Genomic DNA, 19327 nt, shown 5'->3' with positions numbered 1-19327 from the left:
TGTTGCTCTGTGGTTTTTAGATCTCCATGGTTAACAAAAAAAAGTGAAGTTATTCTGGATGTTTTTTTTTATCATAGGGTAAGAGCAATACTCTTTCTAGCTGTCTACATTGTGGAGTGGAAGTCAGAAGTACTTGCCATTTATTTTCAACATAGCAATACACATTCTATTAAGGAATTGGAAGTTAGGCTGTTTTGAAGATGGTTTCTTAGTTGAATATAATTCTTTACCTCTGAGTGATCTCAGCTCCCATGAATTTAAATATCTCTAGTCCAGAAAACTCTCCTACATGTATATTATATCTTCCTTCTAAATACTTATATTATTTCATGGGTTTTTACTATGCTAGAACTTAAAGTGTGCACACCAAGCTTTTGGATTCTTTGTCTCTGAACTAAGGCATCTCAGTGTTCTTATTCCTTTCCTACTATCCATAAATGACAAATGTTTAATATAAATAATTTAACATAAGTATATCTAATGGGAGAGTCCTATTAACTGAATATTCATGCAAATAAACAAGTAATTACAAAACTTTTCCAGAAAAGTTAGGTAAAATGAGGAGAGTTCATGGAGTGCCTTGACTTAGAAGGAAGACATGTCCTACAATCTCAGAGAAGTCCCACAGAGCCTGTTTCTGAGGATAATAGGGTATGTGAGTGAAGGAAGTGGGAGTAATAAGTGAAGATAGATCATTGAAATATTTATCTTTCAATATTTTGCACAGAAGGCCTCTGGTGTTAGTATAAATATGTGGTATTTGTGTAACTTGTGCAATGCAAGTCATAACTCATTTATAATCTAATACTCTTTTATTACATGTAAATATTCTACTCTTGTGAGTTCAGTTTTCACACAGTGAACTTTTAAGCAATTATGCCATTATTAATAGGACTTAAAATATTTACCATAATTTTGAACATTTGTGCACCAGCTAAAATATAAACATCTCAAGCATAAACATAGTGATTCTGTATGTCAATTAACTTTAATTTTGGCATCGTTATCTTTGCCTTTAGCAGTTTTTTGTAATTACAGAATATGCTGCTGCATTTGATCTTACTATGTTATAAAAATAAAAAGAACATGGAAAAATGTGAGAGGTGTTACATAAAAACAGTTTTGGGTATCAAGAATGGAATACAATTAACATGTTTAGGTACCAAAAATATTATATCCTTTGTCTCAAACCAGTCTTCATTCTCAAGCTATTTGTTTAATTGTAAAGAAAAAGAAAAAGAATTTGGGCATATCACAAAATAATCTTTATAAGCAAACCTTAACTGAGTAATTAACAAACAAAAATTTGATTTTATAGACTAGTAGACACTAAGATACCTTGACACTGCAAAACTGAAATTGCATGGGTTTCTTCAAGGGAGAGATGCACAATGAAGAGTCAGAGTTATAAATCATCTAGACTATAATAGGAACAGTATAAAGTGCCAAGGAAGTTAAACCACTCTCCTTTTTCTTACCACTAACTTAAGTTTCTGTACTTCACCAGAAGATTAGCTAAATGGGGATCAAAACCCAGCTAGAAATAAAGGAAATAGGTGTTCCTGACTTTATTCTTGGTACATGACTGAGCTAAAATAAGATTCAGAGATGCTAATTCTTCCATCTAAACCCAAACAATGACCCCTCAGGATCTGGTCCTTCTACAAAACATAATAAAATGTGTTCAGTTGAGTTGAGAGTCCTATAACTTTGTATAGTTTTTCAAGCCAATAGAATATCTTAATCATGAATCAATAAAATGTAAAAACCATTAATAACAACACCTAAACCCAAGGTTGAGAGACAAGTGAATTTTACTATATACCCTGAATCAAGACGAAGGAGGTCTCCAATGTCTATACACCAATGTAATACAAACACCAGACAATTCATTAAGTATTTTCTAATTGAAAAATGGTATTGTCTTATTCAGACTCACACACACACACACACACACACACACCCTTATGTCACAATTAATGAGATATTTCATTATGGTTAACAAGAACATGTTATGTTTGATCAAATCATCTAATGCAATGCTGAGGTTATTCCACATAGCAGTTGGCTGATTGGTAACTGCCTTCAGGGACCTCTAAGTCTACCCCCTTTTAAAACTTGGTTTATGAAATGTGTTCTGCATACTGCATGTTAACAGAGGCTGTGTTTACATAATTATAACAGGGATGTTGGGAATTCTTAATTAACATCCAAGAGGTTTCATAACTTCTAATGGCATAAGAAATTAAGAGAACAGAATTCTTCAGGAAATCAGAAAGACCATTGGAACACACTTGATATTATCAAGGTAGTCGGATAATTAATGTTATTAATAATTTTATTGATTAGTATTTAAACTATTTATATATTAATCATAGGTCCCATTTTGAGAATTTTCAATGGGTCACTGGGCTAATTTTATACTTTTTCTCATATGTTTATAAAAATCCAATGAGATAGGGCTTACTAAATTTATTTTACAAACATGGAAACAGAAGCTTAGGCATAAAATAATTTTGAAAAAAGATATATAGCCAGTAAATGGTAGAGCTAGAAATTTATTCCTAGGGCTTATGACTCCTAAGCCAGTATTTTGAGCAGAAGAAAACCCAGAGTGAAACTTGTCATTCTTTCCACACATTGTCTTTCTTCTGTGCTTAGGGACTCATTTATTATGGAGTTACCTTGCCTAATTTGCTGAATTCTAAATTCAGGCTCAGAATTTTCACTGTTTGAACTTGTGGGGCTTATAAACATTTCCTTGCTACTCTAAAGGTAAGCAGAGGAAGTTTAATTAGAGTGTTAGTATTTTAAATTTTAAAAACATTTTTGTGAGTTTCTGACCATGTTGGTGTACTTGTGCCATTGTGATGATTTTAGAATTCTTATGTGAGTTGGGCTTTTGCATGTAAAATTATATCCATTGTAAAATTTTTATTATCATAACAAGTATATACATAAAATTCAAGTTCACTGTAGAATAGTTTGAAAATACCGTTGAGTCTAAAACTGTACAAAGCAAACCCTGCATTATCCCATCGGCAGCCAGCACACGTCTTTTCGTGCTTTTGATTGTCACCGGCACAGCGCTGCCACCCTGCTCAGGAGCTACATCTTCTCCTCCATTCCTCCTGGGGACCTAGTATCACAGGTGCTCTGTTCCACAGCAAGCTCCTAGTTTCTATGCATGCCATTACTCTGCTAGAAAAATTGTACTTACTTCTCCACTGTAAAATAGGTAAGGAAAGGTGTCTCTCTTGATTTCAACACTTTCAATAAGGTCTCATAGAAGGATTACTTGGGGTTCAGTGTTGGCTTTTTAATATAGTTCAACTACGGGTTTCTGTCTTAGCTTTTTGCAAAGGCTGTCTTTGCAATAAGCATGATCAAAACCCAAGGTATACCTGGATGTAGCACCTACATGCTAATCTCAAGCTAATTTCGGGGTTAGCTACACATGCCTGATTATTTCTTTTTCCAGGGTATGCCATTCTCACAGAGCATGGAGTCCCCTTATCTGTGTTTGAGTCCATTAACTTTCAAGCCCTAATTCCCTGACTATGCACATATAGATTTCTGAATACTAAAGAGCTCATTTATAAACAAGAACACAAAATTGTGTTATGAAACATATCTTCAAAAAATCAATGAAATAGTTGAGTTCTAGTAAGATTGATCAATTAAAAATGAAATAGAGACAAATATATACTGATACGGCTAAAAAATAACCCTAGATACTCAAGAGATTAGAAAAATAAAAGCATTGCATATTATAGCCTATGCTAATATCTTTGAACATATTGGTAATAGATTGGTAGAATTATTAATATTTACAGTATGTAACTAGATCAATAACACTGAAAAGAAATTAAAAAGTTATTAAAAAACTACCTCTCATTACCAATTTAAGACTGTGGATCAAGGTTTATATTTTACAGAAAAGAGAAGTCTTAAGACATTTAAATTTTTCCAGCACATAAATTAATGATGTTTCATTTATTCATTTTTAATGTGGTCTTTAGTTTAAAGATACCATAAATGGGTTTTCTGAAAGCTAATACATTTCCTGTAAACATCATTTAACTTTCCATCCATTCTATGTATATAAAATAGTGTATATAGTACTTTTAAAGTATTTTCCTGTTCTTTGATATTGTAAGAATACTTAGCAGGATACTATAAAATTTTTATAAATAAAAGTACTATAAAATTTTTGTTCATCCTTATAAATGATTATATCCTTAGAATACAAATTCAGGATTCAGAAGTAACTACATTTTACACTCTCACCAACATAGTATGAAAAAGCATATTCTTCTAGGGTTTCAATAATCTTGGTTTTACCTTTTTACCTTTAATTACTCATTCTGTTTATATTTTTGTTATTTTCTGGTACTCATCATTTCTACTATGATCTTCTCATATTTGAGCTAACTTAAGATTCTGTTCCTTACCAAAAAATTTGCTTACATTGAAAAAAAAGGTGCAATCTGCAATTTACTTAAGGTGTAGTATGACGGGCTGAAAAGTCTCAGGCTGTAATTTTACATGGAAATGGGTTCTTTGTAGTTAGTTAAGCATCTTGAGTTTAAATCGTCCTAGATTTAAGAGAGACCCTAAATCCAGTGACTGACGTCTGTATAAAAGGGGAGAGGCCCCAGAGACACAGAAGAACATCATGTGAGGACAGTAGCAGGGCTTGAGTGGTGCTGTCACCAGACAAGGCAAAGCTGCAAGATGCAAGGAGGGATTCTCACCTAGAAACTTCAGAGGGAGCACGGTCTTGCTGACAACTTGATTTTAGATTTCTAGCACCCAGGATTCTGAAGTTTCTTCACTACTACATAGTTAATTTTCTTTCTTACTTTTCCCCAAATTGTTAAGACTCCCTTTGAACATAATGAGACAAATAATTTTGTTCTTCTTGACTTGAAGTACCACTCATCTTTAAGATACTTGGATTAGCTTCTGGAATTTCTAGTAAAACACTACTTTAAACTTACTGAATCACTCAATTTCTTTTAATATGATTGAAGATCTTCTTAATTGTGCTAGTACTTCCTTAAAACTTTAAAAATCTCTTTACAGACCTAACTATTTACAGACCTTTTTTCTTCCAAATGAACTTAGAATTCTTTGTAAAAAAAAAAAAAATACCATTGGCTTTTCCCTGCAGATGTGTTCAATATATGGAAAAAATATGGAAATAAGAGTTTTTTAATGACATAATTCCTGCCCAAAAAGGTTCTGTTTGCCATTAATCAAGCCTCATTTACACTTTTCAATAAAGTTATATTTACATATTTCATGAGTCATGTACATTTAGTATTATATTTTCTTTTTACAAAGTGAATTGATAAGCCATTAGTGTTCAATCCTTCAGTAAGGAGTTGTATGTTAAGTTGTGATATATATTCTTCATTAAGTAAATTAATCCTATTTATCTAAGAGGTTTGATCAGAAATGTTGATAGATTTTATTAAAGGTCTTCCTGGCATCTATCAAATTAATCATTAAAAATTACACTATTGACCAGTGTTGTGGAAAAATGAAGAAAAGTAAGGATTTTCCATTACTCAACTCAGGCTGCAAAGAGAAAGTCATTGAGCAAAATTCAACATATAATGGTTGAGTGTCTGTTATACCCTGTTTTCTTCTAATATTTAAACATATACAAAGAGAGCTTCCTAAGAATTGCTTTATCATCAGCCACAGTGAAGTGTATCTTACATCATCAGATGTGTCTAAGGGAAGATGTGAGAGAGAGGGTCATCACAGATAAGCAATTTCAAAAACAATCCCTATGTGATACTGGTAAAACAGGGGTCAATTATTTGTTCAGTGATATATTATGAACTAAATACCACTTCCTAACATGACTGAGTAACAGAGACTGAAATTGACCTCCCATCTTAAACAATTTGAAAACTGGACTAATTAAAAATCAAAATATTAAATTTTAGAGAGGCTGGTAGAATTTTAAGTCTAGGACCCATTTGGCTATTTTTGTTATGTGAGATATAATAGACTCTCCTTATTTTCCACATAGATATCTGCATGTCCTATTACTGTCTATTGAAAATACTACCTTTCTCATCATATTAACATGTCATCTTTGGAATATTTGCAAAAGCCCATGGATCACATATATGTAAATGGCCCTATTTACTCATTTCCATTAATTTGACTATTCTTACATTAAAAACTGTGGGTAAAATTGCAACATTTCCAGAATCTCTCTCCTGGCCTTAGTGTATCTCCATATCAGTAGGTGTTTCCAAGGGGTGGACAGAAGTAGTCCATCTCCAAATGGATAGGTGATTACAAGCGGGAGCGAGGACATATCTGGACTGGAAAGACTGGGTGGGCTCTCTTTTCCTGCAGCCTGGTCCTGAGAGACACTGGCAAGGAGAAGTGGACGGCTGCTTGTAAGCAATAAAGGGGTTTCTCCCACTTTATTTCTCCCTTTGACTGATTTCGGTTTCAAAGGTATTTTGCCCTGGGAATTTCTTCCCCAGAATTATAAAACCAAAATGTATTTTTCACTGTATTGACTTGAAATCACATATTGTCATTCTTTCAACTTTGTTCTTTTTCAAAATTAATTTGACTACTCTAGGTTCTTTCCATATCATATAAGTGAATTCTCAACTTATCAAGATTGCCAAACTATTCTCTGCCCCTTTTACTCCAAGAGAATTTAGGAATTTTCGCTAGGCAGGAAAACTAGGCTGTGGGTAAGGCTCACCTAATTTATTTCCCTTTTCCCAGGAATCACACTCCTCTGCTGTTTGCCTAGTATCTAAAAAATATATATTTTCTGGTGTTTCTTCTTGTTTTCTAATTGTAGATATGCAAACCTGAGAATATTTTTATGAATTTATGTATCAAGATATATACAATTTTTTGTTTTGTTTGTTTGTTTTGAATCCTTGGCTAACATTTTAGTCCTTGAATCTAGCAAAAGATTTTATGCTTATTGCCTCATGGAGCGGGTGAATGATCAGAGAACAGGCAGGAGGAAAAAGGGTCTGGATCTCGACTTCTTTAATTTTCAAAAGTCAAGACCTGGTAAAAGCAAAATTAATGATGTAATGCATAATCAGTAAGTCAAAGGATTCTCCAAACCATATATCATGCCCTGCCTAAAATATATTTTCAAGTTCCAGAAAAAATAATTTCCAAGAGGAAATAAAAAGACTGCAGACACAGTTAGGGCCCTGAGAAGAGGTTCCATGTCCTGTATTAGCAGAAATGTGATAGAGCACCCTCAGGTAATTTTGGGACTCCAAGAGCACAGTTGAATATACTGTTAATTTGGGGGAAAAAAATCTCAGGAAGGTAGTAAAACTGCTGAGATGATGCAGGAGCCATGAAAGGTCTGCACTGTTTTATAAACTGATGTGTCACAATCTCATTGACTTCATTATTTGTGTCATATTTAAGTAGGAGAATGTTTCTAGTGCGCTTGAGGGTAACATCAAAAGAAAACATAAAACTAAGATTACTGCAAAATCCTTGAGAAAGTAAAAAGACATTGGCTATTTCCATATGGGATAGAGCAGCAATTGTGGATAAATGAAGACAATAAAGATCAGATCCATTCACTCTGTTAAGCAAGGGCTGTGTCTGTTTCTAATATAGACACATGAAAAATCACTTATGATCTCCTGCCTTGTACCAGTTATACTTTTGAATAACTACACATTCTAAATTACAACCAAGCACAGGTCATCAGGAGACAATGCTCATGTGCCATAACAGAATGTATCTTAGTATTTAACAGGGACTCTCAAAATTTCCCACAGATTGTGTGGAAGCACAGGTGCAAAGCATGGAAAAACAGGATTAGAGATCCAACATCGATAAGTGATAGTTGTCAGAAAGAGGGAAAACTAGAAAATCCATCCTTTCTGGATAAGATTGGTCTTGAAATCTGGACTTCCTAAATTATCACAAAATTTCCAGGCAAGGGAAATACAACTTCTGTGCGTCCAACTCCAGCCACCAAATCATAACCCAAGTATTATCCCCAGCAAACTGTCACAGCATTTATCTAGCCTTACCGTTGGAACCTGAGGCCAAGCAGACCACTTTAGACAGATAAAAATTCATGCTCTTACCACAAGGAAATTCTCATTCTCAGAGCCTACTTAGAGAAATTCTTAGGCACAAACCCATACCTAAGAAAATGTATCTGAAGATATTTATTGCAACCTTTTTCCAATAGCAAAACTAAACAATTCAAAACTATTCTGTTTTAGGAAAATAAATTAATAAATGTTTTAGTTATACAATGGAATATCCTACAACAGTAAAAAATAAAGCTATATGCATCAGTATGGCTATCTCTGAAAACATAATATTGAATGAAAGCATCAAGTTGTAGTGTGAGGAAATTAATTCAAGTTTTGGAAACTACATTTCCCTAAAATTAAAACCAAAACCATATATCTATAAATCTTTTATATAAATATCATGAATGAAAGAGAAAAAAATGGAGACAGGTCCAAAAGCCAAAACGGAAGGAGAATGACATAAGACATATCCCAGTACACATATATATCACCTCTCTGCTTCAAGATTATAAAATAGTACTTGATTGTAACTATCAGTCCATACAAACCAGTTTACAAATATAATTTGCTCTATGATGATAAACTCAAAATTAATTTTTGAGGTACCATTATACTAGGTAGAAGAATTTTAACCTCTAAATTTAAATGAGTCTTGTTTTGAACTATGGCTATATCTATCTAACGAAACACCTATATTTCTTTCTTCCTACATCTACTAAGTTAAATGGATTTTTCTATTTCCTTAGTCTCTATAAAAATTTGTATACCCTCTGTCTTCAGAACCCAGCAGAATTCTCAAATTTAAAAGGTGGTTAAACTTTTGTGAGGAAATGTTGCAAGAATTAATAACTGTCTGAACAAACACTATGTATATACCCTCACATAAAAGTAATTGGTAGAGAATATACTCATGGGGGAGGAAAAAAGTAAACTCTTTAGCAAAGGATAACTTTGGTTGTAATGTAATAAAAAAATTCATAATAGTAATGAAATAAAAGATAAATATATTTGATATTTTTGTGATTTAAAATATGGATTTTTGCTCTTCCTTCCACACATCTCAACAGACAAATCTAGGTTTGTTCCATTAATACAGATGTATAAATAATAGTGTCTGTGACAAGAGTAATAACTTCATATGTTACAGCTAGTTCTCTTATTAAACAACAAACTAATTGAATAATACTTTATATCATAATTGTGATATTTCTATGGTCAAGAGGAAAGTGGGCACTTTCTAAAGAATGGGTTTCCATGCTTTATTGAAGGATAAGTGAAATTATATATCCATATATTCATGTATTAATATTTAGGTGAAGTCCCTGAATCTTAACCAGGGACTTCTGACAATAACTTTAAAATGTATAAATCCTCATATTCTAGGTTGAAGCTCTCCATTCCTCCTGACTTAAGAAATGCTATTTCAAATAAATTTCCACCTATATTTCTAAACAAATGTATTATTAGCAGATTTCATTCTCTTTGTTTCCGTTAACATAATATTAAAATTCATAAGAATAACCTTTCTAATCAATTTAAAATTGTATAAGTGTATTACGTGTTATTTCTTGGGTTACATAGAATTTTACTCTTATACTTAATTCACTGTAACATATTAATTCAACATTACTATTTATGAAGTTTGTTTTTATAAATAAATGAAATATAAATTTATAAACTACTCACATTAATTAATAATGATCCTATTCTTTCCTCAAATTCATTTTAGTGATAATATATAAATTTTTTTTTTGCTTTTCTATTTTATTTATTTTCTATTTTATCTTTATTTTTCTATTAATTCAAGTGTTAGCATTTCCAGAATCAGTTTGCTTCTTCTTATTTATTATGCTATTCCCAACTATTATTGAGTCATTAATCTTTGTCTTTTATTTTATTTCTAATACATATCTACATAACTTGGCACATTAGACATAGTATTCAGCAGTTTTAATACATGATTCCAATACTAATATGTATTATAAATTTTATGTATATATTTATATTTATAAGATATACCAGAGGTATATGTACATAGAATAGCTTTTGTAGTTGACAATGTCCAGCCACGATATATGTATATATTATACATATGAAGCATGTTACATACATATATGACAAAAGCAGAGTATTTCATCTTAACTGCTGTAGTCAGAGGAAGGCAAGCTGAATATTCAAAAGATAAATGTAAGAAACAGAAGCTTCATATGGGTACCATGGTGTGAGCATGTCAAGATTTTCTGCTAAAGCAAAGAGTAAGTTGCATCTGGCCCCTCCTACAGCCATGAAAGAGGAATGAAACCTAGTGGCCTCTTGGGATTTTGAAGGCAACATAATCCTCATCTGGGTGTGTCAATCTGTCCCACTTTCCGAGTGACCCACAAAACGCCTACCTTTGAGTAGGTCCAGAACAAGAGAAGGCTCTGCAACAGGCCCCGACTGCTATGCAAGCTGCTCTGCCACTTGGGCCAGATGCTGCCCAGATCCCACTATGATTGTCCTATCAGGGTGAAGAGAGACACTGTGTGAGCCTTTGGCAGGCCCTACAGGTTAGTCTCAACAAAGGCCCTTAGGATTCGGGAGCAAAGACTTACTAACCTCTACAGATAACTGCTCCCCTTTACAGAAACAACTCCTGGTCTGCTACTTAGCCTTAGCAGAGACTGAATGCTTACCCATGACTACTGAGGGACCACGAGGCTTGAGCTGCCATCATGAGCTGGGTATTATCTGACCCACCAAGCCATAATCTGACATACACAGCAGCATTCCATCATCATATAGACATGGTATGTATGTGCTCAGGCCTGAGGAGGCCCTGAGAGCACAGGGGAGTCACATGAAGAAGTAGACCAGATGCCCACAGACTCCACTCCTAGCACATGGCCCTCTCTTTCCCAGTTTGCATTTATGGCTACCTGATGGCAGGGTGGTTACATCGGTTCACTTCCATCACGGAGAAGACAATGTTTTGTTTTTACAGGAGTTGCTGTTTATTCTGGGTCTGAATTTTCTTCCCCTGCTTGCAATGCTTCTGCCAAAAACACCATCTGGGTACTTAACATAACAGCTTATCAAGGTATTCCACACAGCTTCTGACCAAGGAGCTCACTTCACAGCAGATGAAGTGAGGCAATGGGCCCCATCTCAGGGAACTCACTGGTCTCCCGTACTCCTCACTATCACCGAGCAGTTGGTTTGACTGAATGGCCAAATTGCCTTTTTGGAAAAAGTCAGTTAGGTGGCAACAATTTGCAGGGGTTGGGCAAGATTTTCCAGAAGGCTGTATATGCTCTGAATCAGTACCCAATATACTGTGCTCTTTCTCTCTTAGCCAGGACTTACAGCACCAAGGAAACAGTTCTGTTCAAGGGGTGGAAATGAAACTCCCACCACTGACAGTTACCCAGTGAGCCATTAGCAAATTTTGGCTTCCTGTTCCCATGACCTTATGCTTCTCAGGCCTAGAGTTCTTAGTTCCGGAGGGAGGAATGCTTCCACCAGGAGACACAACAACGATTGCATTGAATGGGGAGTTAGGACTGACACCCAGAAACCCTGGGCTCCTCATACCCTGAATCCACAGGCAGAGAAGCGGGTTAGCTAGAGACGGCTGAGGTGAGTGATCCTAAACACCAGGGGGAGCTGAACAACTGCACCACGCAGGTCAGGAAGAGCATGTCTGAAATACGGTGTTCCTTTAGAGTACCTCTTAATATTATCACGCTCTGTGATTAAAGTCAATGAAAAACTACAACCCAGTTTAGGCAGGACTAGTAATGGCCCAAAATGTTCAGGAATGAAAGCGTATCATTTATGGCATGATTATGGCCAAGTGGAACTTTAATTTCCATTATGATTTATATTCCCCAAGGCAGTCTTTGGACTACTTTTATTGCAACTCAAAACAAAATGCCATTGTGAGATTTGAGCTCACAAGTTATCTTCAACCAATTTCAATGGATAGTGTATAAAAAGTTCCACTAAACTAATTAACAGCTTTCTTCTAAGGATTAGCAGTTTATGAATCTCTAATGAGTTCCTATCAACATTGTTATTGGAATAAATGTGCAAAGGCAATTTCACCATTAAGTATTTCTATCAGACTACAGAAGTCAGGTTAAATAATGAACCTTGCTATATTTACCTATTTATCTTACTAATATATTTCTAGTTATCTGATTCAAACTGATTTTTACTGACCATTATAATATACCCTCTACCAACCTTCTTTTACAACAAAACAATCGAAAGGAAAAAAAAAGCTCATGCCATAAATTAAAAATTATTAACTGTAAATTTCCAGTCAATAAGTAATTGTGAGTTAATATTTTGAGATCATCAGCCCTGAATAGATAACAATGATAGATTAAATATTGAAATGAAATGATTTAAATATAACTGCACTCAACAACAGAACAGACATGTCCAATTACACAAACCGGAACATAAACGCAGAGGTTCCCAGAACTGAAGCTGATGGCCTGCAACCTCGGCTTCGCAATCACACAGCAAGGTGACTCAATGAAAAATAAGAAAAAGAAAATAGGTCATTCAAGGCAGGAAGCGGAAGTCAGCTTCAGTGCTTAAAATCTAGGGCTTTGCATTTATCTTGGAAGAAGCAGAAAAACAGCAGTCTACCTCTGCCTGGGTTTGTGGATTATAAAAAAGCGGTTAGAAAGGGAGGGTGGAGGAAGAACTCAAACATGCCGTTAAGAAGGATCCAGCCACCTACGGATCCGCAGTATCCCCCAAAATCACTGTGTTATGGGATCTCTGAACTACAAATACACACTTTGGTTCTGGTATTGGGAGAAGGCAGCATAAAATTGCCACCTCCACGGACGAGGATACACAAAATCACATCATGTGTGGCACATCAATCACACTCTAACAAACTGCAATGTATCAACTTTTTCCAAATTTATTTATGAATTCAACACAGTTTCAATAAAAATGTCAACATAGTTTGTTTTCATACAAAATGATAAGCTGATCCTAAAGTGATATGGGAAGGTAAGGGAGTAGGGATAGCCAAGACTATTTTCTAAGGAGAAACATCAGAAAAATTAGGCTTTCCTTACCAGTTGCTAAGACTTATCGAAGTTATAGTAATAAAAAGTAGTATGGAGTCAGCAGATAGATCAGGAAATAGAGTGGGAAGCAAACACATCAACTAACATAGAGAACAAATGAGCTGACCCAAACAGTCAAGGAAAACTTGAAGTATGACAGAAGGGACATAACAAGTGGGTGGGAACAAATTCAATTATTCCATAAATGGTGCTGAGGCAGCAGGCTCTCCATATGAAAATGTAAATTATACTGCCAACTAATACCACACAAAGAACAGCTAGACAAATTATTGGACTATTTGTAAAATGAAAACTTTGAAACTTTTAGACCTATATACAGGAGCACGCTTTCTTATTTCAGAATGGAAGGATTTCTCAATGACACCGAAAGCATACACCATTAAGAAAAAAAGCTTGATGAGAGTAAATGTTAAATCTTCCTATCAGTATGACAAAATAGGCTGTAAGTAAGGTTGGAAAAAAGCCAAATTTGGAGAAATATACTTTCAATGCACACAAACAACAAAAGACAGAATATTCAGAATCTGCAAAATGTCTTTCATTCAGTTAAAAAAAAAAAGATGCAAAAGCCTAAAGGAAGAATTATACAAAGGATATAAACAGATAATTAATAAAGGGGGAAGCCAAACTAGGTATATGAATGTGAGAGTTAGCCCTGATGAGCCATAAAGAAAACATAAGTTAAAACAAAAAATTCATATTTATCAAGTTGGCATAATTATAAAGCTTGACATTATCCTTGTATCAAGGATAATAACTTCTATCAAAGACTAAAAAGGTAGAGCTCTCTTACAACACAATACAATATTAAGACCAATGCACTTTTGAGAATAATTTGGCATTCTTTTAAATTTCAAGGTGGACATAACCAATTACTCATCGATTCTAACTTCTAGATATGTCTCAGATACATTTTCACACATGCACAAAAATAATCAAAGAAAAATTGATTATAATATTGGCAGTTGGGAAACGATACAAAGCTCCCCAGTTGAAGTGAACCTAAATAAATTATAGTATATTCGTTAAAAGGAATGAGAGTAGCTATACTTAGCTACCTTTCTCTAAACACCAAATATTTCAAAAATGTGTTTCCTGAATAAAAGCAAGTTCAAAACCTTTATGCATAAGTATGTAAACTTAGGTAAATTTTAAAAATATAAATAATGCTTTTAAGAATATGTTCGTATGAATATGGAGATGCTTAAATTGCACGGAAATTTCAAGTAAGTTCGCTTTAGAGAAGGAAGAATGAATACAAATGGTTTCAAGATATGTTACAAATGGGGCTACTACTTTTTGTCAATAATGAACACAGAATTTAAAGCAAATACAGCATAATTCTAAAACTGGATGGTGAGTGTTCATTACGTTATTTTATGGTTTTAAATAAAACACCCCCCAAAAAAATGTTAGCCAGTATTTATTCAGAAGTTTAATCTATGTAGACAATGACATTAAGGAGATGGAAGTTGATAATGGGGAAGGGAGTGAGAAAAAAAAGAAACCTTGTCAGGCTTCAGTGAAAGTGAGAATTTTTTTGACTCCCGCATCCCTTCCCTGAATCAGAGAAACATGCTCTGGCAATCAGGTAAGTAGATGAATTGCTAATTCTATCTGCTCCACTACATGCCTACTATTTTCAGCTCACCCTAGAATTTTCCTATATTCGTGAAGAGGATAATGTTTTAAGGAAATAACTTGATATAAAACAACTGGGGGTGTAAAATCACTGCTGATACAGGTGCCATATTTGACACCTTCAGGCATTTGTGTATTATCTCGGCTATTGGCTGTATCTGCCTCCAAAATTATTATATATTTATATCAACTTGTTTCTTAAATAACTTGTTTAGGAATTTCATTTTATTCCATTTTCTCTAAAGGGAACCCATATCCTTGGCCAAAATAAAAGCACTATAACAAGTTAATAGAATAAACAATCAAATCATGTAATTAAAATTAAAAAAGCAAATTATGTATTTAAAACTAAAAAAATTAAAGTGATACCAGTTGAAAAAAGAAAGATGACCCAATTTACAGAAATACATGTCTGAAAATAATTTTTAGAAAAATGATGAGGCTGACTGTGATGAGTCAATAAAATTTATATTCTGCTTGATGTCATTTAGTTCAAAATAAGAAATTTTAACAGAAGAATTCAGTTCTGTTCTATAGTTATGATACTACTTCCCCTTGAAATTTCCAACTGATAGATGTACAATCAAAGAAGCCAAAAACTGCTTAACTTTGTTTTCTGATGGGATATGTTAGTGCATATAATTTCTTAATAAAATAATAGAAGTTTTGTTCAACCAACTCATATCAAAATGTCCTCTGAACTAGCTCTACATTCTATTTTTCTTTCTGATTAATTCAAATTATCTGGTAATGCTCACAAAATAATGGCAAAGTTTCTCATCCACACACCAACACTAAATCATTTGGGTAAATATGAATAAGCCATTAAAAATGTCTTCCCAACATTCAAATATTATTAGTGAGTTCCTTAGATGATAAGAGGAAACCAGTTCTGTACATATATCTAGGCATGTCTCTCCACAAACATCAAGTTAAATTTTCTGATATAACTGTTCCTCTAAAGATAAGTGAAATAATTATATCTGCAAACATGCAAAGCTAAACAAAACATGTATACACTGCCTCTGAAATGAAGTCTTATTCTGAAGACCTTTGATTCTTTTTCAGTGTGGGCAGAGTACTTTCATGTATGAAAGGCCAGTGAGCAAACATCACTAGGCCAGTGATCCTAACATCAACATGGGAGAGAGAGATAGATGGGCAGAGATGGAAACAGAAAGAGATATAGAGAAAGGCAGAATAAAAATATGGTGGCCTTTCCTTAATTTGAAAACAACATTTTTTCTTGCAGTATATCTGGTAAAGTAAGCCTCTGTGGTACCTGAGTCTAGTTGGCCCCCAAAACAGCAGAATTGAAGTAAACTTTAGCTTGGATTTGAGGAACAATGTGCATAATGGACCAATTCTGGCTTTAGCATCTTCTATGCATTTTCCAAGATAGGGTTTCTAGACTGTATTTGTCTTCATAACAGTAAGTTGTCAATTAGTTTGAAAATTTTCTTTTTCAGTTATGGGTATGGGAAAAACTTTCTGGACTTTCTTGTTCAAAAAACTGGAACTTCTCATGCAGCTATTATTTGATAAGCATCAAATGATTCTCTGAGTTCATAGCATTTGTAGTATCAACATCTTCAGTGAAGAGTAGCTTTTCATTCTGGGTGTAATCATTGAGAAATCAAGATTCCATTCATGTCTGTTATTCTATAACGAATCATGTTTAACAGAGGAAACAAAGCAAATGTTTTTCATGCTTTGCTACTGATTATTCTTTACCTTAAAAATATGAACAAATAGCTTTTAAAATGTGCTCACAATTACATTTGTGGAGCCAATGTTTTAAAAAACAACACTATAAATTACATTAAGATGCTTTTCCATCCTCATGTCCAGCCACCCTGCATATCTTTTTCTTCTGATGCTTGAATATTTCATTCTTTAAAAAAAAATTTACATAGGTTTTGCATGGTGAATTTGGTTTTTCATATATTTTGTCTCAAATTAATATTGTGAATGGAAATATTCAATATCAGACTTTTGAATGGTTCTTCATGGATATGAGAGAATTAAATAAACTTATTCTCTTTGCCAATAGCCAAAATTCAAATTTATAATTTTCGCATAATTCTTTTGGTAGTTGGTAGTTAAGCAACACCAAAACACTGCTTAATTGATTCATTAGATTGGTATTCATCTCTGTACAAAGACCATATGAATATTTTATTAAAATCACCTTGAATATTTTAAATCAGCACTTTTATGCTTTAAAAAGAGCATTTTTAAGCATGGCTTGATGATGCTTCAAAAACCATCACAATTGTCACAACAGTAACAAAACAACGTACAGTCCCAATTACTTTTACTATTATATATGCTTAAGCAAATCTGATTAACTTAATGATTATTCACTTAATAATTATTCACTTTTACACGTGGTTTTAGATACATCACTGTAAAAGAATAAAGGAATTTTTTGGAAAATTCGTTTTCAGAAATCCAGCGTGTGATCCATATCATCTAAGCAATCCACATTTTCTAACAGTCTAAAAGATACAGAAATAAATGGTTTGGAAGCTTCACTGGCAGAATTAAATGCCATCAGTAAATTATGTGGTTTTCATAAAGGGGAAAATCACACTGATTGCTGTGTGAGCCTCATTTTAAGCAAAGAAATCAGCAAAATCTTGTATATTTGTAGGACATGTATAGGTTTCTATTGCACATTAAAAATACATGTAAATTATTAAAATGAAGTATATTCATCTTTTGCCACCTAAATGATCATATTTATCATAAATGAGTTCATGTACCACATTTTGAAAAATGCTGAGTGTATTTCAGGCAGCATATCACCCCAAAATAAGGACCAGGTCAATGATGATTAGTCACATTACATTTACTTTTCTAAGCTTTGAATCAATTGAGAAATACAACATATATTTTCTTTTGATTTCTACCTCTGCCTGTCTACCTACATAACTACCAATCTATCTATAAGCACACATTATCAGAGGGTAATGCTTTCCAATGCTCTCATGTTTCTGATAAAGGAACTTCCACAAAAGCCATGGTTATTATGCTTTGCTACGCATTGAAATCACTTACGGAGTTTAAAAATCTATCTCCTCCAGAGATTCTGATTTCACCAGTTGGTGGTTTAAAAAGCTCCCCAGGGGTCTCTATTATGCCTCCAGGATTGAGGATCACTGCACTGGAACAACCTTTCAAGCTTCTCAAGTTACCCTTTTACCCTTCTTCCATGCAAGATGACTATTCTTATCACATGATATCAAAAGATATCAAATGATAAATGATAAAGATAAATGATAAAATCCCATATAATGATACAGCAATGTGTTCAAGAGAAATGCCTGGTAGCTAAAGAGAGGATACATATGGGGTTATTTCGACTACCCTAAATAAAACCATTTTTGAACATAGATGTAGACCATGGACTAGACACCCAAACAGTATTGGAGTGGACCACCTGCCAAGTAGAGCCACAGAGACAAAAAGAGAAAATGAAAAGGACAGAGACTGAAAGAAAGAGGTAGTGAATAAGAGATGGAGAGGGTAAAGAAAAAGCTCTGTACCAGGAAATATATTTACGGTGCAATAAATATATAGTCTGTAATACAGAAACCTGTGGATCTTTCCTGGGGACTTTGGCACAGAAGTAGTAATTCAAGCTTTAAGAGAGCCATGAAATCTTAAATAACTTCAATTTCGTGCCTGTATTTTATGAGATCATCAAAACACTTCAAGTAAATTACAACTTCAAAATCAATTTCTCTCTTCAGCAGATCATCTATTATCCTATATGATTGAAGCCTGCACCTCTTAACTGGTGTATTATCCAAAGCAAAGTCAAACCCAAAGTTGTTATTTAATGCCAGCACTTCAGCACTTTGAAGAAATAGAAAATAAAAATGCTAATCTATATACATCACTTTATGCTGTAGTGTTGACTTTTTATATTTATGTGGAGAAAGTAATTGGAAGTGAAAGAAAATAGTGAGTCTGAAGTAGGGCGACGGTCTAGGTTCAGAATTTTGGAACTTCCTCTTCCACATACTCACTGCATTATGTGGAAAAGTCAATTAAGCTTTCGGAAACCCCTCTCTTCCCAGGCACGAAATGGAAATAAGATATAATATCTATGGAAGTACTTAAGTATGGATAGATATAGACAGGTTAGTGTTATGTTACTATGCTAATTCATTACATCTACAGAGAATGGACTAGTTTCAATATCCAGGGCAGGAGCAATAACAGAGATAACAGCAAATTTTATTAGCATATGACATACATATGAAAGTATTTGGTTAAATATAAAGTAGAATGTATAAATTGTGAAGACGAATGTTTGTTACAGAAAGATTTATAAGAGTCCAGAGGAATGGGCAATCACAATAAAGCAAGCCTTCTCTGTGGTTAGGATTTGATAGTCATGGACCACCTAGACAGACAAGAGGGACTATAAAGTCTAGAACCACTGTGGCATGGCACTTGGCAACATTAACAGATGTGGAACGCTTCAATTTATGTTTCCCT

This window comes from Manis pentadactyla, chromosome 2, assembly GCF_030020395.1.
Source record: "Manis pentadactyla isolate mManPen7 chromosome 2, mManPen7.hap1, whole genome shotgun sequence".
NCBI lineage: Eukaryota > Metazoa > Chordata > Mammalia > Pholidota > Manidae > Manis > Manis pentadactyla.
The sequence above is the reverse complement of the archived record's forward strand: the minus strand, read 5'-3'. Positions refer to the sequence as shown.